The sequence below is a fragment of the Camelus bactrianus genome, chromosome 26, assembly GCF_048773025.1.
Source record: "Camelus bactrianus isolate YW-2024 breed Bactrian camel chromosome 26, ASM4877302v1, whole genome shotgun sequence".
Lineage (NCBI taxonomy): Eukaryota > Metazoa > Chordata > Mammalia > Artiodactyla > Camelidae > Camelus > Camelus bactrianus.
The window spans coordinates 29,382,479-29,407,676 of record NC_133564.1 but is presented as its reverse complement, the minus strand read 5'-3'; the positions used below and the strand labels follow the sequence as shown (position 1 = coordinate 29,407,676).

Genomic DNA, 25,198 nt, shown 5'->3' with positions numbered 1-25,198 from the left:
CAGTGAGATTGTACAGAGTACTGTCTGATAATTTGCTATTTACCACTCAAGAATTTAATACAAACTTCTCTCCATGAGACTACATATAGCTCTGTTTTACATTTTGTAATGACTGCCTGTATTTCAGTATATGGATGGTATTATTTATTTAACCAATCTCCAGTGAAAGAACATTTAGGCTATTTCTAATTTTTATCCATTGTAAGGAATGTGGCAGTAGACATTTTTGTACAGTTTTTTGGGGGTAAGTAATAATTATTTCCTTTGTATGTTTATATGTAGGCATATACATATATAATTTTTGGCATATTTCACCATATTGTCTTCTAGAAATATTGTATCAATTAATATTTCCACCCACGATGTTTATATTCGAGAAGCCTGTTTCCCTCAACAACATGGAATGTCATCTGCCTTTGGAATCTTTGCCAACGTGCTACGTGAAAAATGGCCTCCTGACATTTTAATATGCATCTTCCATTATCAGTGAGGTTGAACATCTTTCTATCTGTCATTGCATTGATTATTTTGAATCACAGAAGAAATGATGTCATCTTAAGTGAAGGAGAAAACACCAGCATATAGGTGGATGGTCTAGCTTTAGATGATTCTATGTGGACGAAACACACTCTGTTTGTGACTCTCTTTATAGCAGTCAAGTCATTTTTACTTCTTAATATCTGTTAATTCTCACAATCACCCTGTGAAGGATTTACTGGGTTTTTTTGGTTTGTTTAAAAAACTTTTTTTTAAAATGTTTTGAAAATTTCTCTTTCTCCCTTTTATTTTTTTGTATTTATTTTTGGTCAGGGGGAGGTAATTAGGTTTATTTGTTTACTTATTTTTAGAGGAGGTAGTGGGGATTGAACCCAGGACCTTGTGCATGCTAAGCATGCGCTCTACCACTGAGCTATACCCTCCCCCAGGACTTACTGTTACATGAACTTGTTCAAGTATGAAAGGGTGGGACTCTGAGAGGTCAGCTCATTTGCCTATGGGTAAAAATGTAGATCTGGAGTATGAAGCTCCATTTTTACATCCCACTCAGTCTTCTCTGTATCCCACTGTGTTGGCTACTGAAAACCCAAAATCCAGAATTCAGGACTAACAGTTCCTAAATAGGAGAAATTGCTATACTTTCTGAGCACAGCCCTGTGAACACACAATCTCACTGAATCCTCATGACCACTCTACGAGGGAGGAGGACGTTATTATCCACGTGTACAGCTGGAGACCCGACCGCGGTCACACAGGCAGGATTTAGCTTTGAAGGCTCACCCGAGCCCATGCTTGTGACTTGATATCACCCAGCTTCCCGTGCCAACTATACCTGAGGAAACAGCCTCCCCGTGGATGCCCCTGAGTCCCCGGCCCTGCAGGGCACCGTGTGAGATTGTGACATTTATTCAAGGGACACAAGACCAAATCAGGCTGAGAATTAAGGCCAGGGTTGGTACATGTTGGGTTTTCTCAACAAAGACATGACTGGTATTCTGGGTGGGATGGTTCTTAGTGCAGGATTGAATTCTGCATTGCCGAAGGCTTAGCATCCTTGGTTCTTACCCTCCAAAGGCCAGTAGCATCCCCCTGGGCACTTTGACAACCCAAACCCTTGAATTTCCAAATGACCCATGAGGGAGTGGTACTGCCCTGGTTGGGAACTACTGGATCAAGGGACAGTTGCTTGATTCTGGTGCAGGATCATCTTGGCGGAGGGAACTGTGTTGTGTCTCGTCTGGTTGTGTAGTTAAGACCAACTGTCTGCACAGGGCTGGAGTTTGAAGAGTGTTCTGCCCTGGTAATGTGGCATTCCTAGGCCTTCCTCCCTGGCTGATCTCCTGTGACACCTAGAGCTCCTGACACAGCCTCTGTCTGCAGACAGTCAATAAATGTCAATAGCTGCTCTTGACAGACATCTGGGTGTCTGTCCTCCCATGCTGGGCTCCAGCCCACGGCAACTCCCCTTCCAGGCCCAGGTTTTTCTTCCTTTTAACGGCAGAGGCAGGAGCTGGCAGGGGAATGATCAGCCCATAGACATCTCGCTATAGGGAGGGATTTTCAAAGGTTGGAACCCAGGCTGTCTGGGTTGGCTCCTTTGAAAAGCAGCCTGGCCCAGTCCTCCCGGCCATGGGAGCCGGCCCTCTGGTTCAGCAGGAGCCCTTCCTGCCCAGCCTGTGAGCATCGTGTTCATTTCAGGCAGAGTTAGGGCCTCTGGGGCGTGATCAGCAGGACTTTAGGAAACTCGAGGAGGAGAAGGTGGTGAGTGGCTACTTGGGGTTTGACTCCTGCCCGCAACTATGTCCAGCCACCCGGCCAGGCCCACCACAGGGGCTCCGTGGCAGGCTTGTGAAGGTAGTGGCACAGCATGGCAGCAGCAATGTTTAAACCATCACTCCATTTGGCCCAGAGAAGAGGGTTTGTTATGGGGTCATCCGAGCATGTGTGCAGAGAGAGGTGATTCTGAGAAGGGGAAGTTCTTTAGAGAGGTGAGATTTCTAACACAAGGGAGATGCTCCTTGTGAGTTCTCCTTCCTCGTTTGTGTGAACAGTGGTCTCCTTCACCTGGGTCAATGCTTAGGGCTGGACCACGAACAGGAACGGTCACTGTTCAAAAGCAATTGGTTTTTAAATTGGTCCAGGTGCCATGCGTTGTAAATACCGGGTGGGCCCCCTCATCCCACGGCAGCCTCCTGCCCCCGGAGGGTGGATGGGATTGGGAGATAAGGGGCCTCCTAATGGGCTCCTGGTGGTTTTGCTTCTGCTGCTGGGAGAGATCTGGGCCGAGAACCTTCTAGTCTGAGGCTGTTGTTAATAGTCTCACTGGGAAGCACATGGCAGGGCTCCGAGGTGCTCTGGGGAGAAGTCGGGGATTCGGGGAACCTTCCCTTCGCTTTCCTGGACTGGCAATCGTCCTGGACCTGCTGGTCGTGTGTGCTCCCCGCCCATCTGCTGGGACACGCGCCCTCCAGCTGATTCGCTCTGTGGCTTCGCAGGAGTCAGCTCAGGAACACGTGGGTTCTTGGTGGACTGCAGATGATGGTGCATTGAGGGCAGCCCCTCATCTCTGGAGAGGAGCAGCCAAGAGTAGGGTTGTATCCTTTATACTGATTCCACTAGCTCCCATTAACTTTATAACTTTCTTCACGCAGCCCTGGGCCGCCACCAAGCGGGATAAGGCTTCCGAAGTGGTTAAACCTTGCAGACTTAGAGGGCTGGCCGAGGGCTACTCTGCACAAATGCAGTGTGTTACTGACACACGGGTGTCTCTGTAAAAATCCACAGACATTCATCCTGGAACCAGCCAGAGACTTGGGCTAACCCATCCTTTCGCTGGGTCTCTGGGAACTCTGTTGGTCTCTGGTTCCAGGGTTTCTCAAGAAGTAGTAAGGACAAATTTCAAGTGTCCCCTTGGAGCAGGGTGTGGTTTCTAGTGTAGGAGTTGGAAAGAGCTTGGGATTTGGATTCAACCAACCTGAGACCAATCAGGGGAGGCCACTACTTAGTAAGTCCGCAAATGGCCTGGGTTTTGATTTCCTGGTCTGTAAAAGGGGATAATGATACTCTCTTGCCTGAAATGATTGCCTTGAGAATCAACTGAGGAGTGTGGAAAGGCTTTGGAACCTGTAAAATGCTTTCCAAGTGTTGTCCATGTTATTCTTTGCTCTCAGATGTTGAACTTTAAAAGTCCCTTTCAACTGTGATGAATTCTGCGATGGGAAATTCTTCCTGAGACAAAGCTCTTCTTTCCCACGGGACACACCCACAATCTCCAGAGAAGCCTCCGGTCCAGGTGCAACCCAGCCAGCTGACTCTCTGTCTTTGTTTAATTTAATACAATTTATAATTTTCTTCTTTCTTACTCCTTTATTTTTGATTGAATTTGAACCAAATAGACCCTTAAAAGAACAATGGCCCTGGGAAGAGCTCTCAGGCATCCTTGCCAAAGCTACAGTATCAGACATGAGCTCAGCAGTACAGCCGCTGTCTGCGGAGGCTGGTGGAAGGGGGACCACCTTGGGTTGGTGCTTTCTTGATGAAGTGTTTCAGCAGGAATGGCTTCTTTAGGCAAGGCGAAAGAATTCAGTGTTGAGTTTGGCTAGTGCCCACTGACACAGCATCAAGGTTAGTTCATGGCTCAAAAAAAGTCTCCAATATCAATTGTTTCTTCTTTCTGTGATCAGTCTTGCCAGGCCTGGGGGTCATGGTTGAGGCTCTGATATTTAAATGGAAGCATCAGATTGTCATAGGAAGAGGACTGACCTTGGAGTCTGACAAGCTGCGTTGACGTGGCTCACCACTAACTACTTGTGTGATGTCGAGGAAATCACTTAACCTGTTTGTCCTGCATCTAGGTAATGGGATTTAATAATGTTTGGGGAGAGTTATGTGTATCACGTTGTATAGTTATGACCTTTGTGAAGAATGAATATTTAAAAGTCTGTGTAAAATGTACATTTGGAGAACTGCTCATATCATAAATGTACAGCTTGATGAACCATCTCGAAGGAAACACACTCACGGAAGCGCCACCCCAATGAAGAACTAGAACATTACCAGAACCCCAGAATCCCCTCTCTGCCAGTGTCCAGCCTCCTCCCCTAAAATTGTTAAGAATCAAGACCACAGGGGCTCCTTGTGGGCTCAAAACCTTCTTTCCAGGGAAACGTCTGTCTTCCCCTGGGTGAGCAGGGCCCGTGTGACCTCCCCTGTCATAGACTGGGCCAGGTGGTGACAGAAGTAGCCCGACTGTGGGCTGGCCAGAGGGCTACCACTGGCTTATGTGTTTTCCTAAGCCAATAAGAGTCCATCTTTCGGCAATCTGAACCAGGCATCAGAAGGTTTTCTTGGCCAATGCTGGGCACGTGTGCTGAAAGTTCCATGTAGAGCTGGGGGCAAGGGGCACTATTTGGGGACTAATAGTTGTTGAATAGATAAGAGACCCAGACACAGAGAAGTTGATCAGGAGGGAGGAGGAGGGTTGTGACCCAGAGAAAAGCAGAGAGATCACGTGTGAGTGAAGAGAGAAAGAGCAAGTGCACACGTCCCTGGTTTTGCCCTGCTTCAGGCCCGATTGAGTGTTTCCTGGTTTCCCTCGGGACCTCTGTGTAGCCTTGTAATAACCCAGCCTTTCACTGGAGCTCCTTGTTGTGGGCTTCTGGCTTTTGCCATTAAAAGAGTTTGGACTAGGATCAGCCAGATCAAAGGTAGGAAAAGAAGAAAAGAAAAGATTTATGGGTTGTATTTTGTTCAATAAACCTCATGGACTTCGAGTAAAAATTGATTCCTCTACAATTTAGATCACCTATCTTATTGACTAGAATTACGTCTGTGAGAATAACTGCTCTGCTCTTTAGCCATTAAAATGTTCATTCTGGATGTGGTAGCAAAGGGGTATTCGTGGTGGTGGCTTTCGGATCGTCATGCTGTAATTAAAGCAGGACCCTAACGTGGAGCTGGGTGGGTGGGGGCAGAGGCACCTGTGGCCCATGGGCTGCAGATTTCTCACCTCTGGTCTTGGGCCGTGTCCTTCAAGGAGCTCCAAAAGTTGTTAGGGTAGAGGGGAGGGTATAGCTCAGTGGTAGAGTGCATGCCTAGCACGCACGAGGTCCTGGGTTCAATCCCCAGTTCCTCTGTTAAAAAATAAATAAATAAACCTAGTTACCTCCCCTCCCAAATAAACTAGTTAATTAAACAATAAAAATAAAATATTAAAAAAAGTTGTTTTGGTAAAAAGTAGTTACAACCTCAATGGCCAAGGGTAGGAGAATGGTTAAATAAATTAGTGGTCTCCAAATGAGGGCACGTTTATGGAGTCATTAAAGATGTCATTAAAGAGGTCTTTAATGACATGAGAAATTAATTGTATAATAATAAGTACCATGAACTGGAAAACAGATGTAAAATATTTTATACAGGCTGATCTCAACTATATTCAAATAAACACTCAAAATTGTTAACAGTAGTCATCTCTATATATGTTATGTTACTTGTATATACATATATATATTTGCCTTTCTGTGTTTTCTATGATTACTTTTATAATAAAAATTTTTTTTTAAATTAAAATATAAATGAGTATGCTGTTTACTCAGATTCTCAAAATGTGATGTGAATCTGTTCTGGAGTTCTCCTCAAATTTCTATTCATGGTTCACAATCTCCAAACCTCTGCTGTCCAAGGGCATATGTATACGGAAACATCTGCAGTGACCGGCTTCTGAGATGGCCCTTCCCTGAGTGGGCTGCCCTCCACACAGCCTGGGCTCAACACCTCTCACCGCCTTCGGGATGTCTGAGGACGATAATGGTGCCGTTCCTCCAGGGTGTGAGAGAGGTGGAGACCCCAGCTTAGCAATTACAGAGCCAAGTTGGGATCTGTTTTGTTTTGTTTTTTTAATTTTTTATTGATTTATAATCATTTTACAATGTTGTATCAAATTCCAGTGTAGAGCACAATTTTTCAGTTATACATGAACATGTATATATTCATTGTCAACTTTTTTTCTCTGTGAGCTACCACAAGATCTTGTGTATATTTCCCTGTGGGATCTGGTTTAAATGAGGACCCTTCCTTTGATTAAAGACCCTTTTTATGATTTACTCCAGACATACAGAAAATTACAGAAAGCTGTATTTCTCATTAGTTGTCTTTATCAAAAAAAGAGTAAAATGAGAGATAAGTGATATAATTTCTGTTCATACGGTCATGGAACCCAAGAAATCTTTGTCCTTCAAAACAGATCCTTTCTGCAGTCTGGGGAGGGGGTTGTCTCCGGGGAGGGCCCAGGGGAGGTGTCACCAGCAGGTGGCCAACCAAAAACCCTATTCAAGACCCTAGTCCCAGGGAACCTCTTGCAATAACTAAGTAGAATTCCAAACCGCAAGAGAGGTAGACCGACCTCCCACACAAGAGTTCCCTGATTTCAGGGGATCTGTTCTGGGCTGGCTCCAATGGGCACAGAAGCGAAGTTAACCTCTGCCCTTTCTTGCAGTGCTCTATGGCCCCAGGTCTTGTGTCCTTGGGCCAGGAAATGTGGCCTCGCACTTTATTTATTCCCGGTGCCACCCACGCACTGGAGCTGTGTCCCTAACATCTGCAACTGTTTGCGAAATACAAGTTCCCAGGCCCGGAGTCGGCGCTGTTTTGTGTCCTGCACACGTGTAAAGACCTTTGAGTCGGCAGCTCAGTTTTATAAGGTTGCGACTTCCGGCCCTTGCTTTATTACATCTGTTCTTTGGGGCCTGGTGTTATAAATTGGATATGTGACGATGTGTAATCACTAACTGAAAAGCCAATACATTTCCACTGTACCGGCAGCAAGACAAATAAAAGGGAAAATGAAAGGCCTGTGCTCTTTCGACAACGGGAAAAGCACCCAACACACATATTAAAGGGAAAAAAAAGTCAGATTGCAAATTGAAAATGTTGTCATCTTCGGGGGCCGGTTTTCTGGGGGGTTATCTGGCCTTGTTTTGTCTCCTGGGAGTGGGGTTCCTGGCGGCTGGGAGGAGGGGATGTTTTATTCCTCTTGGGAGCCACATTATTATTAGACTTCGTAAACCTCAGGCTATTGCTCTGGGCGCTTATGAGATAGAATTCTGGGCAGTGTTTGATTGAGATCAACTGGTCCGTGGTCGGAGGTTACGGGACGGAGAAAGGCGGCTGGAGAGAGAGGGAAACAGAAAGAGAGAAGCCTATGTGTTTGTTTAGATCTGTATAATCGTAGGGCGATTTCCTCCCAGTAGTTCAGTAAACAGCACCGGTTGGTATTAATGTATGTAGGACAGTGAGATGCATACAGTCAGGGCTTAATAAGTGATGAGTCTATGTTCTGATTCAGTGCTCTCACACAGTAGGGGCTGGGTAGGATGAGGGTGTGTGTATAGACGTTTGTTCAAGAGCTTTTGGGAAAGAAGTCCTCCCGTCCATTCATATTCAGGAAATACGAATATTCATTCATATTCCTCTCCATGACCCTGCAGACATATAGTCTGCAGGCCAGGAGTTTTATTTGGCTTTGATTTTTTTCTTCTCCAAAGTCTGCAGGAAAATGTAATAGAAATGGGGCTTGGGGGATAGTTTTTTTTTTGAAACTGATTAAAGCAAAAGATAATAGAAATAATATATATTGTCAGTCTATAAAGGGTTTTAGCCAGGAAAAATAAAAGAGGGAAAAATCTTTAGGCTTGCTAACTAATTATGAGCATGAAGTTAAGATGAATGTGAATAAAGATAAAGGTGTCCCCTTTGTAAAGAGGATTCAACCAGGAGCATTTAGAAATTTGGCTTTTAGTAGTTCTTCCAACACACTGAATAATAATAATAATAATAATAATAATAATAATAATAATAATAATAATAATAATAATAATAATAATAATAATAATATTAATACCAATTGTAATAACCTGGCTGCATTCCATTCATAGATCGCCTATACACACGGCTGAACACAAGTGAGGACCCAGTGCAAATGAACAGGGTCCGGGGGCTGGAGTGGCCCCGGGGCCATCTTGCATATCAATACAGATCTGCCCTCTCTGGAGGCTTCCAACTTATTTTCTAGTGCCAAACCAGCTCTCAGCTGATTAATTTTCAAAACTCTTTCGTAATTTATCTCATCTGGTGTTTCAAGAACTCTGGAGGGAGACAGGAAAGGCATTTCTTTTTTTTTTTTAAATTGACATATAGTTGGTTTACAATGTTGTGTTCATTTCTGGTGGACAGCATAGTGATTCATATATACATTGCTTTTCATATTCTTTTTCATTATAGGCTATTACAAGGAATTGAATATAGTTCCCTGTGCTGTACAGTAGGGCCTTGTTGTTTATCTGTTTTATATACAGTAGTTTCTATCTGCAAATCCTGAACTCTCAATATATCCCTCCACCTTCCTCCTTTCCCCACTGGAAACTCTAAGTTCATTTTCTATGTCTGTGAGTCTGGGAAAGGCATTTCTATCTCTCCAGAATTACAGATAGGGAAACAAAGACTCCAACGGGGTGGCTGACTCTCCCACAGTGGTGGAGCCAGGACCTGAGCAAAGCCTTCCTGAGTCTGCTTGCATCATCTCCAGGCCATCGGCGAGGGGCTGCCCAGGGGTGAGCCCACCTAAGCGGCATTCCCAGCGTATCCCCGGTCACCTGTAGGTACCAAATAGTGCCAGCTACTTTCAGTTCTGGAGTCTCTGCGCTTTGAGCACATTGACACCTAAGGAGCCCCAGATGTGACAGCATGGGGGCTTCCAATGGGCTGGCGAGCAAGCCTGGCTCCTGTTAGGCTGACCTGTTTTAGTAACAAAACAAAGCAAACCTTCGCTGTCTGCCGGCATTGAGTTCTTGTACTGGGTAAACACAGAACACTTCCTTCGGGATGCTAACTCATAATTGGGGATTATTTTCTGAGATGAAGATGCTGGTGTCTTAAGTTATTCAACACAGACCTTCACTTCATTTCATTAAAATGACACCATTTAGATATTAATAGACGATTTTTATTTTTACTGTCTATCTCTGCTGCTCACTCCCCAGTCTGAATGTAAGATCTGTGAAGCCAGGGGTTTTTTCGTTCTGTTTCTCCTACTTAAGATCTCAAGTGCTTGGAATAGTGCCTGACATTTGTAAGTGCTCAATGATTGTTTTTTTGTTTGGATGACTGAATGGCAAAATAAAGAGAAAACAGCTGAGGCTGACAACCTTAAATAATACATTCATGTCCAATGAAGGGGGAAGGATGCTACTGTTTGAGGTCCAATCTGTGGTTCAAACAGAGAAAAGAACCAAGAGGACGAAGCTGCCACGTGGTCCAGGGAACCACAGGCACACAGAACCCAAATGTACCCCCTTTAGAAGGTGTATTGCTCAGATTCTGCCTTTTTCATATCAACTCTTTAGCAGTGATTAAGCAGTAAATAGGCAAGAAATATGTTCTGTTTGATTTTTTTCCAAGGTTGAATTTTGGAGTGAATTATTGGATGGACAGGTCCATAAAAATAATAAATCAATAGTTTAAGAGTGAAATTCACCGTTACAAGGCAAAAGGCCAAATGATGACATAATAAAGATGATGGATGAAATCAGGAGTCGGCAAACTCTGGCCCTCGGGCCAAATCCTGCCAGGCACCTGTTTTCGTAAATAAAGTTTTATTGGAACACAGCCAGGTCTACCCATTAACCATGGTCTACGGCTGATTTCACGCTACAATGACAGAGTTCGTAGTTTGTGACAGAGCCCATACGGTCTGCAAAGCCTGAAATATTTACAATCTAGCCTTTCAAAGAAAATGATGTCCTCTGGATTAAATGATGGTCCATCATGTTAAAGTCCAAAGAATCAAGTTGACCACAGAGTTGAAGGTTAAAACAATGATATCTTTCTGCTGGTGTGGCCAGTGCCAGACCTAGCTTCTACAAGACATCATTATCCATCATTATAAGTTAATACAGTTAATTTGAATTTTATTGGTTTGCTAGTTTTAATTGTATTTATTCCATAAATTTGTTTTTGTTTTATATTTGCATAAGAGCTAGAAGCACTGGGTTTATACTCGGTTTATCTGTTAACTTTAGCGTAAAATAACTTAAGTCAGCCCCATGGGGAATGGTGAGATACTTTTTCCTTTCAAATATGGTGTCATCCTCTGTTGCTTCAGTCTGAAAATCGCTGGTTTAAACGCATCTGGTAGGAGCTTGTATCTAGGTTTTGCTCAGTCACACTATCGTCACTGATAATTGTCCTAAACTTGTTTGGGCAGGGGAGTGACGTTACTTAAATTTCTCTCCTTTCTGGGGAACCCTCCTACACTGCTGGTGGGAATGCAGTTTGGTGCAGCCACTACGGAAAACAGTGTGGAGATTCCTCAAAAGACTAGGAGTAGACTTACCATATGACCCAGGAATCCCACTCCTGGGCTTATATCCAGAAGGAACCCTACTTCAGGATGACACCTGCACCCCAATGTTCATAGCAGCACTATTTACAATAGCCAAAACATGGAAACAGCCTAAATGTCCATCAACAGGTGACTGGATAAAGAAGATGTGGTATATTTATACAATGGAATACTACTCAGCCATAAAAACTGACAACATAATGCCATTTGCAGCAACATGGATGCTCCTGGAGAATGTCATTCTAAGTGAAGTAAGCCAGAAAGAGAAAGAAAAATACCATATGAGATCGCTCATATGTGGAATCTAAAAAACAAAACCAAAACCAACCAAACAAACAAACAAACAAAAACAAAGCGTAAATACAGGACAGAAATAGACTCACAGACAGAGAATACAGACTTGTGGTTACCAGGGGGGTGGAGGGTGGGAAGGGATAGACTGGGATTTCAAAATTGTAGAATAGATAAACAAGATTACACTGTATAGCACAGGGAAATATACACAAAATGTTATGATAACTCACAGAGAAAAAAATGTGACAATGAGTGTGTATATGTCCATGAATGACTGAAACGTGCTGAACACTGGAATTTGACACAACATTGTAAAATGATTATAAATCAATAAAAAATGTTAAAAAAAATTTCTCTCCTTTCTAGTTTGACTCATTAAGTGTTTACAACTTGGAGAATTCAAGAGAGAAGAAACTTATTGGGAGGTAATTACTGGAGTCCTTTTTTGTCCTTTTATGATTTTCATTTGATTGGATTCTGATCACTGCCTCCATACTTCTCACCGTAGAGACCATAGGGCACGTTGTCGTGGATACTGATTTAAAAGAATGTCTTCTGCCCAGAGCCAGACTGCTGGAGTCCAGCAGACCTGAGTCTAGGGGGTTTGATGTGGGGGGTGTTGAAGGCTTTCCTGTTATTTGCTCTCTGGAGTGTATCTGACTGTAAATTCCCAGAGCTTCCATTTGACAAGCATTTACTGTCTGATATAAATGTGTCACTTATAGAATCTCTGTAAGTCATAGGATCATAATATTGTCGAGTCAGAGAAAAGATTGGAATTCAAAGAAGTCCAGGCTTGTGCCCAAGATCACAAAGCTGGTAAGAGGTAGAACCAAGATTGTACCAGGTGCATCAGGGAAACAAAAAGACAAAAATCCCAAAACCAAACCAAACCAGACCAGAAAAAAAACCTTGACAAAAACAAAACAGCTGAATTAATCTTAGCGCTGAAGTTAGAGATGTAAAAACATACAACCATCTGGGGCTAAAGATTTCATTTATGACATGAACTCTGGAACATTATCTATTTTTATTTCCAGAAAGGCTCTTTGATTTTATCCTGGGCTGATGTTTATAGCTTCTTTTATAGAACTTGTTCTATCTAGTCTCTGTTCTTAAAGTCTTACAGCAGCCTTTGATGGTGAACAGTATAATTCTGACTTCCAGTTGGTAGAATGCAAATATTCCTGTAAAGGTACATTATGCCGCATGCCTTCCTGGCCCCCCATTTGAAATCAAGCCCACCCTCCATGCCGCCTAAGCTCAGCCTGGTCCTCGAATCGGCACTAGAGTGAGCTTTTGAAACACAAATCTTTTTTCTTTTAGTTGAAGTATAGTTGGTTTACAATGTTGTGTTAATTTCTGGTGTACAGCATGGTGATTCGGTTATATATAAATATATATATTCCTTTTAATTATAGGCTATTACAAGATTTTGAATATAGTTCCCTATGCTGTACAGTAGGACCTTATTGCTTATCTGTTTTACATATAGTGGTGTGTATCTGCAAATCCTGAGCTCCCAGAGTATCCCTCCACACCTGCCCTTTCTCCCCTTGTAACCATAAGTTTGTTTTCTACGTCTATTAGTTTGTTTTCTGTTTTGTAAATAGGTTCATTTGTGTCATTTTTTTAGATTCCACATCTTAGTGATATCATATGGTATTTTTCTTTCTCTTCCTGGCTTATTTCACTTAGAATGACAATCTGCAAGTCCATCCATGTTGCTGCAAATGGCATTATTTTATTCTTTTTTTTTTTTTATAGCTGAGTAGTATTGCATTGCATAAATATACCACAACTTCTTTTTCCATTCATCTGTCAATGGACATTTAGGTTGCTTCCATGACTTAGCTATTGTAAATAGTGCTGCTATGAATATTGGGGTGCATGTATCTTTTCAAATTAGCATTCCCTGTGGATCTATGCCCAGGAGTGGGGTTGCTGGATCATATGGTAAGCCTGTTTTTAGTTTTTAAGGACTCTCCATACTGTTTTCCATAATGGCTGCACCAGCAGTGTGGGAGGGTTCCCTTTTCTCCACAGCCTCTCCAGCATTTGTACTTTGTGGACTTTTAAATGATGGCCATTCTGACTGATGTGGGGTGATACCTCATCGTGGTTTTGATTTGCATTTCTCTGCTAATTAACGATACTGAACATTTTTCCATGTGCCTACTGGCCATTTGTATGTCTTCACTGGAGAAATGTTTGTTTAGGTCTTCTGCCCATTTTTGGATTGGCTTTTTTTTCTTTAAAAATTTTCTTTTAAAAATGCATGTCCTTTTATTTATTTATCTGGTGGGGGGAGATAATTAGGTTTATTTATTTATTTATTTATTCTTAGAGGAGGTACTGGGGATTGAACCTCATGCATGCTAAGCATGCGCTCTACCACTTGAGCTATACCTGGCCCCTGGGCTTTTTTTTTCTTTTGTTACTGAGTTGTATGAACTATGAAACACACATCTGATCATGTCCCTATCTCCCCTGCTTAATCCTTGCGACGGCTTTCCATAGCTTCCTTGACTTGCTGGTTATGCCCTCCTTTTCCGTTCCAGCCACACCGGCTGCCTCCAGGCTCCGGGCCCCACTATGCAGCCATCCTTCTGCCTGGTTGGCACCATCCCATCCTTGGCCTTTCCGTTCAGGGGTCACCTCCTCAGGGAAGTGACCTCCTCTGCCTTCCTGACCCAGACAGTTCCCCCTCAAGGTGGAACAGCACCACGCATGTCCCTGAAGCACTGAATCACTGCTACAATCCATTCAATTTCATTCATTCTTGTCAAGTGAGCTCTGTGAGGCAGAAACAGAGTCTTATTCTCAACTCGGTCCCCAGACCGGTGCCTGGCATCTACAGATGCTCAGGAAGTACTTTTCGACCCTTGAATGAATGAATGAATGAATGAATGAAATTCTGGCCCAGGGTTGGGGGAAGCATCTTAGCAGCGCATTTGCCAAGGGGATGTGTTGGAAGAGAATGCAATTTGTAGTCACTAAGACCTTTATTCAAATCTCTGGGTAAGCTGGCCTCTTTGGGCCTCAATTAATCCATCTGGTAAAGGGGAGTGAGTCATGACACCCATCGCACAGGGAATTGGGAAGATTAAAAGATTAAGCAGGTATCCTGTGAACATACCGCTCTTTTCTCCCTTCACTCAGACTCAGACACAAACGCAGCCAGTGAGGCTGGTCCTTATTTCAGAGAGGAGCTTGGTTGAGTGCAGGCTTCTGCTGTCCCTGGGGCTTTGGAAGCTGCTGGTGACCCATGTAAGCAGGACCCAGGGACAGGGCAGCTTTGCACGTCGGGGCTCAGATGAGCGGGACCTGGGAGGACAGGGGTTAAGGAAGAGCCACTTAAGATGGGCCCTGGCAGGGGTGGACCCGTACATCATGATAAGTGTCATAGTAAAATCAATTCTCTGTGTACTTTGGGGAATTACAACTATCATTTTGGTGTGATTTATTTGGTGTATAACACGAACCCAGCCGTTTCTTTCATCATTCTGAAAGTTCATCTCAAATTGCTTTGAGTTTCTGGTTTTTGGGAGTGACAAGTCCAACTGTTATCATCTTTCCTATGAAATACGGATCGAGGGGTACGCGGCTGCCTGCCTTGTTTCCTCCCCGTTACCTGCCTTAGGTGGCAGGGGAAGTTTTACGGTTCTGATTTCTCTTCTCTCACTGCTCTCCCCATGCAGGAATCTGTCTTGGGACCAATACAGGGTTAAACCCCAGGGGCCTTCCTCCCTGCCAGCCCTGGGGAACTTCTCTCTTCTGCAAGGAAGGGAGATGCTCTCTGAAGAGGCTGGGGCTCTCCATCCACTCCTGCACCCTTCCCTGCGGGCTCTGTCCCTCCCAGCCACAATCCTGAACCTGGTTTGACCCCAGGCATAGCAGTTAAAAACCACCCTGGACTCCAAATGGATGGGTTTGAGTGTCTATTCTCACCCCTTAAGTGGCTGTGTGACTTTGGGCAGTTCCCTCAATTTCTCTGAGTTTTCTCTTCCACAGACTGGAGATTATAACAAGGTGAGGACTGCGTGAACTAATTGTCTTAGCACGAATCTAGCACCAAGCTTGGAGAATAAGCACTACCTGTCACCGTATCACCATTCCTGGTTTCTGCTTTGAGCTAAGCTCTGTGCCTGGGGTCTCAGTTTTCCCCAGCTGGAAGATGGCCTCTTAAGGTGAGTTGCAGGGCTGGGGGAAGATGGGAACTAGAAGATGTGGGGTAATAAACCTGCCCTGGTGGGACACCAAGGGTGGTATTTACACTCCGGGCTTTGCTGTGTTGCAGTTTCTCTGTTGTCTGTTTTGCTGATGGAAGCACTTGGTGTCTGGGCCCCTTGCGGGGGTGGGGGTGGGGGGATCCTGGGACACCGGGAGCAAGTGAGGTCAGAACACTGCCAGTCTTCCCATCTGGCTGTGGCATCTGCCGAGAGGCCTGTGGTTTATTCCTGACATCTTTTACAATAATAACACCACCCACCATGTATCACGTGCACAGACCCCTTAAAAATCAGCGTCAGGATTTTTTTTTTCCCTGGGACACCTGTTCCATTTTCTTGAAATGGAGCAGTTGTCTTTGTATAAATTCCTCTCAACTTTTACGTCAACGCCTGGCCCATCCAGGGCGTGCTGTCATCGGGAACACTTTGTCACACTTTCCCTCTGAGTCCTTGCATTTTCTGCTCTTTCTCTCCACGGGAAATGTGCTGTTCCCTCGCATCCAAATCTTCATATCCTTCAAGATTCAAACGCCACCCACTCCGAGAAGCCCTCCCTCATTCTCCCCATGGGCTACGGACTCTCTTTTCTTTTTGCTCCCACGACTCTTTCTTTACCTGCATGTCTGTTTTGGCATCTTTCACTTTTTCCCTTTGCCCAGGGAATCGCTAAACACACACCTTATCCACCCAACTCTATTTTAGTTCCTTTTTGAGGGATTGCTGTGTCTTTTAACTCCAACATCTAGCTCATTGTCTGGCACAAAGCAGACCTTTCTTTCTTGCTTACCTTCTTGCCCGTGGGTAATGGTTCCTACTTTTGGGGGAAAACTTTGCTTTGAATTTCTCCTGTTCTTCCAAAGGGATGCGTGATCTCCAATTCCCGAGGCGGAGCTGGGTGGGCTCCTTGGGGGTGGGAGCGGAGGATGCTGCAGGGAGGACGCAAAGGGCTGGAAATTGAACAGGGAGGGCCCGAGGGCGGAAGGTTTCCTGAGTGAAGCGGCTCGAGGAAACAAGTCCTGGGAGCCGAACGAAGAAGATGGTGGACTCGGCCTCACGGCGTGATTCGGCCCTTAGTTCTCTCAGGCGAGGGAAGGAGCTGCGGTTTTGGCATCCACGAGCCCCTACCCGCCTATCTCCCGCAAGCACAGGGGGAGCGCACGCTCCCAACAGAAGTAAGCAGGGCCTGCTTAAGACACACGTGCCTTCCTCTGTCTCCTCCTCTGCTCCTGCGTGACGGGCAGAAGAGCCCAGAGTTACCTCAAGTCCGCGGATGGCTGAGGAGCGCGTTCGTGCCGGTAATGGAGCCCCTGCTTGGACTGCAAGGTGGCCAGCGCCCCCACCTCCACCTTCCCCTCGGGCTGCTGAAACAGGCACCCTTGACCTCTGAAAGGTACGTCTTTAAGGCAGATGTTACCCTTAGTGCCACTCACTTGGGGCTGTCATGAGCACTCACGCCTATGACAGGTGTTTGTCAGCAAACCCTGGCAGGAAGGTCCGCTGCTGGGTCCCCAACCTAGAGGGGACACTTGCGGGTTGGCAGGTGGCCATGCTCCAGTTGGTTGCAGTGGCCTCAGAGGAGGCCTGGGGGTGGGGTGGGGTGGGTGGGATGCGCTCAGTTTGGCTTCCGGGAGTTGGGAGTGTCATTGCTGGGAGAAGGGTTTCATGCCTGACTCCTCTCTTGGGCTGCGAGAGACTCTTCCTCTCCCTCCTCCTCCATCTGGGCCCTCCCAGAGGGTCATAGCGATGACCTGGGCCTCGTGGCTGTGGGACAGGATGCTCTGGCTGCCGGTGTCGGCCAAGGAACTCCGACCTGGCTCCTGCCGGGCAGTTCTGCTCTTTGGAGATGGACCTTGGGCAGGCAGGGCTGTCCCCAGGGGCAGGGAGCCTGTGATTTCAGCCCCAGTGGGGACCAGGCCTTGCAGGTGCCACCCTGGCTATGTGGCCTTGACCAGACAAGCCAGAGTAAAGCCCAGATGGCCCTGAGTGTCTTTGAATCAACACACAGCAGAGGACAGCGTTTGTCTAGCTTCTTTCTGTACCTGGCAGGAGGGGTTCTGGGAAAGGTGTGAGGCTCAATCCACTGACACTGAGTATTGGAGACAAAAGAGGTCCTGGAGTTCACGTAAAATTCGCGATTTTTCAAATTTTTACTACCGGCTCTGTCAGAAGCAATTATCCTGAGTCATTACTGTCACAGCAGCTGTGACTTGAATTCTGTGTCCCTCCTTCGCCCTTCACTCTGGGGATTGATAATAACAATAATAGTAGTAGGAACCTCCACCACCGATGCGTTTATCGCAGGCTCGTCATGTGCCGGGATGTGCATACGTGATGCCGTTCCTGTAACAGTGCTGTGAAGTCGGTCTTGTCACCCTCACTTTATTGATGAGGAAGTGAAGGCTCCGGGAGGATGCGCCACTTGCTCATGGTGGAGCCAGGGTTCAGACCCAGGTCCAAATAACTCCTGAGGTACTTAGCCACTCCCCTTCACAGATAGAGGTCTTCCTTGGCTCATGATGCAGTTACATCCCCATAAACCCATCGTGAGTTGAAAATATCCTAAGTTGAAAATGCACTGAATACATTTGACCTACCAAGCTTCATGTGTGAGTCTGACATACCTTCAAAGTGCCCAGAACCCTTCCGTTAGCCTGCAGTTGGGCAAAAACATCTGACGCCAAGCTTATTTTATCATCAAGTGTCAAATCGCTCCTTTAATTGACTGACTACTGTCCTGAAAGTGGAAAACAGCCTGGCTGTCTGGGTGCAGAATGGCAGTGATCACATTTGTGTTTTCCCCTTGAGATGGCGGGGCTGGCGGGGAGCTGTGGCGGGGTGCCCTGCCCAGCATCACGAGAGCATCGTACCCAGGATCGCTAGCCTGCGAAAAGCTCAAAATTCAAATTTTGAAGTACGATTTCTACTTGAACGCGTATTGCCTTCACACCCTCGTGAAGTTGAAAAATCCTAAATTGAACCGTCGTTAAGTTGAGGACCATCTGTGCTGTTGAGAGTGTAGTTTGTCACCCGCTCTGTGCTCTGGGTCAGGAGAGATCAGAGAACGGAGGCCAGAGGGGTGAGCGCTTATCACTGGCTGGTGGCTGAGCTGGCGCTCATCTGTATCAGCCCACGGATGATTTGATTGTGCCCAGCCCTGTGCTGGACCCTTTGGGGGGGTTCCAAAAAGAATATGTCCAAAACTCCAGAAGCTACCCTATGCTAGAAAAAGCAAACTGTATTCCTAGGTCCCACTGATTGGGCTTTTGCTCTGTGGCAGACACGTCTTTTACATTTAGCTCTTGTAACTCTGCTGTCTGTCTTGTCATTATCCCCCTTCAATAGTAAGGAGAATGAGGCCCAGAGACGTTAAGCAACTTATCCAGGGCCACAAAGCTAGGAAGGGGGAGATAGTGAGGTGGGAAGCCTCATAAAAAAGACTGGCAAGACCCCCAGGCAGGGCCACTACTCTCCTGCCAGCACCATCCGTTTCCCTGGCCCAGCAGCTCTATCCCACTTTTTTGCCTCTGAAAGGGCTTGCTTCTAGGAAAGTAGAACTTACCCCTGAAATTCTATTGGTTCCCTGAACTAACTGCTGATTGGTCCATTTGTAGCACTTCATTTGCATGGAGCTCATTCCTGATTGGTTATTTCTCTCGCTGCTGATTGGTCCATTTCCCTCACTCCTGATTGGTCATTTCTCTCTCTCCTGATTGGTCCATTTCTACAAAGCTTGTTCCTAATTAGTTAACTTTTGTCACACATTATTTGCATATGATGTTGCAAGATGTAAACTGGTAGCCTATAAAAGTGTGTGTAAACCTACAGACGGGGTTTAGAGCTTGGAGTGTTAACTCTTCTGGGTCTGCTGGCGTAATAAACCTGAGTTCTCCAAATCTCTGAGTGCTGCTTGGTCTCTCTCCTGGATCCAGGTTGCTGTCACAATTGAGCTGTAACACTGAGCTGTAACACACTTTTCTGCAATAGAAGCTAAGACCCACGGCTGTCTGGCTGCAGAGCCTTTGTGTCACACTTCAAACACAGAAAACAACTGCACAATCTTGAGAGCCAAGCTGTGAGCACCTATGGTGGAACAAGAGAGAAAGGAGAAAGGGTGTGTGTGTGTGTGTGTGTGTGTGTGTGTGTGTGTCGGCGGTGGGGTGGGAGTGTTATGGGAGGGGAGCTCTTCAAAGGAGGTGGAATTTGAACTGGGCTTTGATTTTGATTAGAGAGTCTGGGGACGGTGGCCAGGGTGGAAAGAACATCCCATTGTGAAGGGTCAAGTGAGTGGCTGTGTGTGCCTGCTTGATGGTGAAGGGAGCCTTCTCTGACTGTCAGCTCCTACATCCTATTTGACTCCCACCTGACTGTTGATTCCAAGCCTTTTTGGCAGCTAAGAAACTTTGCCGATTAGGAGATAAAAGCGTGTTTGTGTCCTAAGAGCTTGTGTGGCAGAGGGAACAGGCGTATAGTTAGAACTGGGGTTAACTCGAATGCTGTCATTTACTGACTGACTGTCTTTGGGAGACACCAAAGGATCACAGGCTTTATGTAATACTCTTCTCATAGGTTTTGACATTGAACAAAGGTCAAGAGGAAGAGGGCAATGCTTAACCCCAAAGCACAGGACCTTAAAGAGGGCAGGAGATCTGCTAGTGCCTCCCAGCTGCCCCCACCTGTTTGTTTGGCTTGTGTTAAGGCAGATTCTGGAAAAGCCTCTCCATTCCCTGTCTTTGGACGTGGGCTTGGAGGCTCTTCTCCGAGCCCACACTCCCTGCTTTGTCCCTGGGCACCATCTGCTGGCCCTGGACACGCCTAGCTTGGCCGAGCTGCCTGGGGGAGCTGTCAGCATGGGTGGGGTGTGCGTGCTGGAATGCTGGCCTGGGGGCTTGAGGGAGGAAAGGTGCCGGGAGCAGGCAAGGATGTGCCAAGCGGCTTTGCATTACCTGCCAGCATGGAAACCGCGCGTAAATCATGGTGCACAGCTGCGGGCGGCCAGAGCGGGGGTGAGAGGGGATGCTGGGCTGTCATGTGGGAGGGAGCAGGCTCAGGTCACAGGCCAGGAGGTGGATGGGCCAGGCAGGCTACTTTTAGTTCAGAGTCAAAACCAAACCAAACCAAACCAAAAAACTGAGTTAAAACAGTCTAACACTGGGATAGGCGACTGAAAGGTAGTGAACTCCCCATCCTTAGAGGTATTCCAGAGCCTGCTGCTCATCCTTGGTGCTGCGGTTGTAAGGGCTCTTGTGTTGGGAGGGAGATGGCGCCTTCCAACCTTGAGATTCCCCAGGCCTGGGACTGGTTTCCTGGTCTGTGATTTTTAAAACTGGAGGGGACAGGCATTTACTGTCATTTAATTCCATGGATGTTGTACTAACCATGTGCCAGGCTCTGTTCTAATTGCTTACAAATATGAACTAGTGTCATGAATGAGTACTATGCAGTAGTTCCTCCTATTTCCATTTTTTTGAGGGGGGATGTAATTAGGTTTCTTTATGTATTTTTAAATGATTTTTGAATTTTATTTGATTTTTTAATGGAGGGACTGGGGATTGAACCCAGGACCTTGTGCTTGCTGAGCATGGGCTCTATGACTGAGTTGTCCCCTCTCCCTATTTCCATTTTATAGATGGAAAACCTGAGACATAGATAAAGAGCTCACCCAAGAGTTTCCAGCTGCACAGTCTGATTCCAGAGTCTGTTCTCTTGCCTGCTCTGCTGCTGTGGTCCTCTCTGGGATGTTCCAGGAGGCCTGGTTGCAGTATCTTGGTCCACGAATGGCTGGGGGGCAAAGTCTGACAGCAGGTCCTTCGAGGAGTCCCTTTCCCCAGGCATTTCTTATAACCTGAAGGATGTGGAGACAGACAGGGTGGTCATCCAGGTGACAGAGAGGGGACAGACCCTCCCTCAAAGCAGGAGGCTCATAATGACAGAGGATCTGGATGCTTGAAAGCCAGGGTAGGCAGGTGACTGAGGGATGTCTGTTCTTCATCATGGATCTCAGGGACCTGGGGACTAGGGAGGGGGCTCTGCCAATCCCAGGAGATTTTACCGAGAAGAGAACTCAGGCCTGGGGACAAGATAAAGACTGTGGCATCAGAACTGGCAAGCGATGTGGGAAGCTTTCAGAAAGAGGGCTTGGTGTGGCGTCCCAGGGCTGGGCTGGAGCAGCTGCCCCAGAAAGGAGGGCTGGCTTCAGAACTCAGAGACTGGGGTTTAATCCCCAGACCTGCCACTTTTGCTCCTTGTGTGACCAGGACAGCATGGTCAAGCTCTCTGACGCTTGGTTTCCTTATCTTGAAAGGCGGGTAATGAGAACTATATTGCATGAAGTCAGGGGTGGGGGTGGGGAATCAAATCAGATACTATTTGCTCACGTAGAAATTTTTTTGCAAATAAGAAGGGCTCACTAAATGTCTGTGTGTCTTGGGTGGGGATTGACCTTAGAGGTGGCCATGGGGCTGAGCCGGATGGAGAGTGTGCAGGGGAGGGCTGGAGAAGGGAAGAGGCAGGAGGGCTGTGGAGGGCGGGGCTGGGGAGGCCAAGCCATTGGACATACCCCTGCCCACTCTGGTGCCAGCAACCCCCGATGTTGGGGTCATTGAGTTAATCCGTGGGTTTGCGGGACCCTGTGGGTACCATCCCCAGGATAAGAAACCTGGAGGCAGTGGAAGGGGTGACCACTAAGGAATGACCTGGGATTTCAAGTGAATGAATTGAAAACCATCCCCAGGGCCATGGAGCGGGCTGGCTGCCCACGGCACTGAGGGGCACGAGCTTGCCTTCAGCGTCCCCTCCTGTGGGCACCCTCCGTCTCCTCACCTGTGAAATGAGTGGACTTGGATGGGAAGATATCGAAGGCCAGTTATATACCTTCTTTGGTCTTAGGGACCAAACATTTTATTTTTCCTTTCATCTGGAAGTTTAGAAGAATCTCTTCCAAGTTAGAGGTCTTCGTTCAGGGCAGCCAGACTAAAAAGAAAGATTTGCAAACTGAGAATGATAGCAAGAGCCATCACTTTAGGTCTATCGCATTCTAGAACGGATGATGGGGCCCCATGTATTAGGTTTAATGTTTATAAGATTCCCATCTTTCAGATAAGGCTGCTGAGGGCCAGAGGAGTTAAGTGACTGGCTGGAGGTCACACAGCTGGTTGGGGGTAAAGCCAGGCTCCTCACCAGGGTTTTCCAGTCCCAGCTCTGATTCAAAGTAACTGCCTGTGTCTCCTTGGGCCTCAGTATCCCCATCTGTAAAATGGGTGGATGGTTCCCCCTGGCAATAAAAGGTTATGAACTTAGGATTTCTCTGTTGCTGGGGCTGCAGGGCTTCCTCTTGGTGCTGGTTGATCACTTTCTGTCTTGGTCTCCAGAGCATTTGGAAATCGGCCTGTTTCCTCCCTTGTTGTGAATACTGACTGCTGATAACAAAGGCTTGAAAGTCGGCCCCGGAGGGTAGTCCTGAGATAGCTCTGGATGCTCCTTCTACTGTGTAGGGTGTGGGGAGTATTTCAGAATCACATTTCTGATGGTAAGGAGCCGCAGAGGTCATCCTGTGTCCAGAGGGGCCTTGCTTGGTGGGTGTGGAATCCAAGCCCTTGCCTTCAGGAGGATGGACCAGATGACCGGGGCAGATTCCCAACCTCCTTCTCCTTTAAAGCCTCATTGAAGAAGGCATGTCCGCGGTCGTCCCTGGGTAACGCATTCCCGTGTTTCACAACCCTCCTTGCCAGGAAGCTGTTCTTAATGTTTAACCTTAATCCCTCGTGCTGTAATTCAAGGCCCTTTCCTCTTGTTGAGTGCAAATGGAGAACAGCTGCTCCGGCTCAGGGTCTGACATCAGCTATTTCTCAAGCTGACCCTGTGAGACGGGCCAGGGTCATTAGACCCAATTTGGTGCTGGATGCACATGTATCTATTCCTGCCTGCACGGCTGCAGACGCGCTCGCCGGCCCAACCAACGGCTGCCAGTTTCCGGGGGTGTCTCTTAAGATGTGTGTCTCCTGGTGTCCGTGTTACCTGGCAAACCCCAGAGGGCAGAGACCCCGCCTGTCTGGCCCGCTTTGTGAAGGCCCTTCTGTGGCGTCCCCAGGGCTGAGCCCGCTGACCCCAGGGGAGCAGTTTTATGCAAGTGGCCAGGATTTAAACCTTGAGGCAACCAGTCCAAGAGGAGGGTCGGGATGAAACAGTTGGGCTCCTCCCTCTCCTCGGAGGTAGCTCTGCTTCTGGGATGTCTTTCCAGGCGGCAAAGCTGGATATGTTCCACGGTGTTCTTTGTGATCCCTTGGCCTCCCGAGGGGCCAAGTGGAGGGTGAGGGGAAGAGCCGGGGGGTTCTGTGGCCACTTGGAGGTTGTCCTGCTGTCTGTCCTTTCCGAAAGGAGGCGGGGATGAAATCTAACCCGGCAATTGACCTCCCAACATTGCTGAAAGCAACAGTATCAACAAGAATGGGAACCCGTGGGCCTGCGGGGGCGAAATGTGCCTTTCTCTGCTTGGGTCTTACCCGGCTCTCTGTCTCTGGTCTGTCTGTGTTTAGAGAACCGTGGGGAGTGTGTTTGGAAGAACAGGTGAGTCCGTGTAAGGAAATTCAGATGCCTGGGCCAGCGGGCGGCCCCTCCCCAGGGTAACTTTTGATGGGAGCTTCACATCTCTCGGAACAGTGCCTCTTGTGGCTGGAGGTCCCCGCTCCTGTGCCCTCTCCCCAGACAGCAAAGGCTAACCCCAGCCGGAAGCTCTGCCTGATGAGAGGCCTCTAAGGCCAGACCTGCCCCAGGCACCCCCTCCTGGGATCTGTCTTTCTCTGGGAGGCTGAATTCCCCTCCATAAACCTCCTTCTCCGGGGCTTAGAGTTGAGCTGTTCCTCATGTTTATCAGAGGCCTGGATCAGAGCTGTCCAGGTCGTAAATCTCTGTGGCTGTCAGGCCCCAGGGCAGCTGAAGAGGGTTGACAGCCCTCTGGGCCTCAAAGGAAAAAATGTGCTCTACTCCACCCACTGCCGTCTCTGCCAAGAAGCTGTCCTCTCTGGAGCCACTGCCGGGCCTCTCCATTCCTGGGAGCTGCTTCTGGAGATGTGCTTGTTTGTGGAGGGGGAGAGAAGGCAGAGCCTGGGAACAGGAGGCGAGGGTGAGGGGTCCAGGAATGGCCTGTGTGTGTGTGTGTGTGTGTGTGTGGTTGTCAAATGCTTTGTGGATACCTTCACAGGTGGGTGGATGTGGGTGAGGGAGACAGAACCCTTGAACTCAAACCCCTCATTTTCCAGAAGAGATGGAGGCCCAGGAGGAGGAAGAGTTTGCTCCACACATAGCTCAGGCTCATCAGGAAGCCAGACCGTGGTACCGATCTTCTGGCTCCTGGTCCAGAGCAGAGCATCAGGACCTCAGGAAGTGTCGGGAGGGCTTTGCAACATCAAGAAAGGGCTCCTTGGCTTTAGTAAGTCCCTCCTGACCCCTGTCTGGCATTCATGGAGGCCGTGCCTCTGGATTTTGTGGACACCTCGGGGGCTGTATGACTGACACCCGTGAGAAATTCGATGCTGGAGGAGAAAATGCAATGAAGGCGGAAGATCTCAGAATCCACTGGACGGGGAGGGCGCCCCCTCCCTGGACAGACAGACTCGTCTTGCGGGGAGTGGGCTTCAGGAACATCTTGTGTGGATGTGCAGAAGCCCTCAATGGCCCTGTCTTTGCCTCACGGTGCTGGCGGGTTTAGGGGTGAGACTTGAGCTCTCTAGGAAGGGCCAGGGGACTGTTCTGGCAAAACCCACCATTCTCTTTCCTAAGACTC

The 25,198-nt window shown here is 47.3% G+C and overlaps 1 long non-coding RNA gene across 1 annotated transcript; it reads right to left on the bottom strand.

Annotated features, from left to right (window-relative positions):
• Positions 1 to 14,208: 14,208 nt before the first annotated feature.
• LOC141575120 (uncharacterized) lies at positions 14,209 to 23,980 on the bottom strand. The gene is made up of 4 exons (XR_012502476.1): positions 23,919 to 23,980; positions 22,240 to 22,389; positions 21,080 to 21,262; positions 14,209 to 14,515 (listed from the first exon to the last, which is right to left on the bottom strand). It is a non-coding gene; the product is annotated as an uncharacterized LOC141575120 (long non-coding RNA).
• Between the last annotated feature and the right edge of the window lie 1,218 nt (positions 23,981 to 25,198).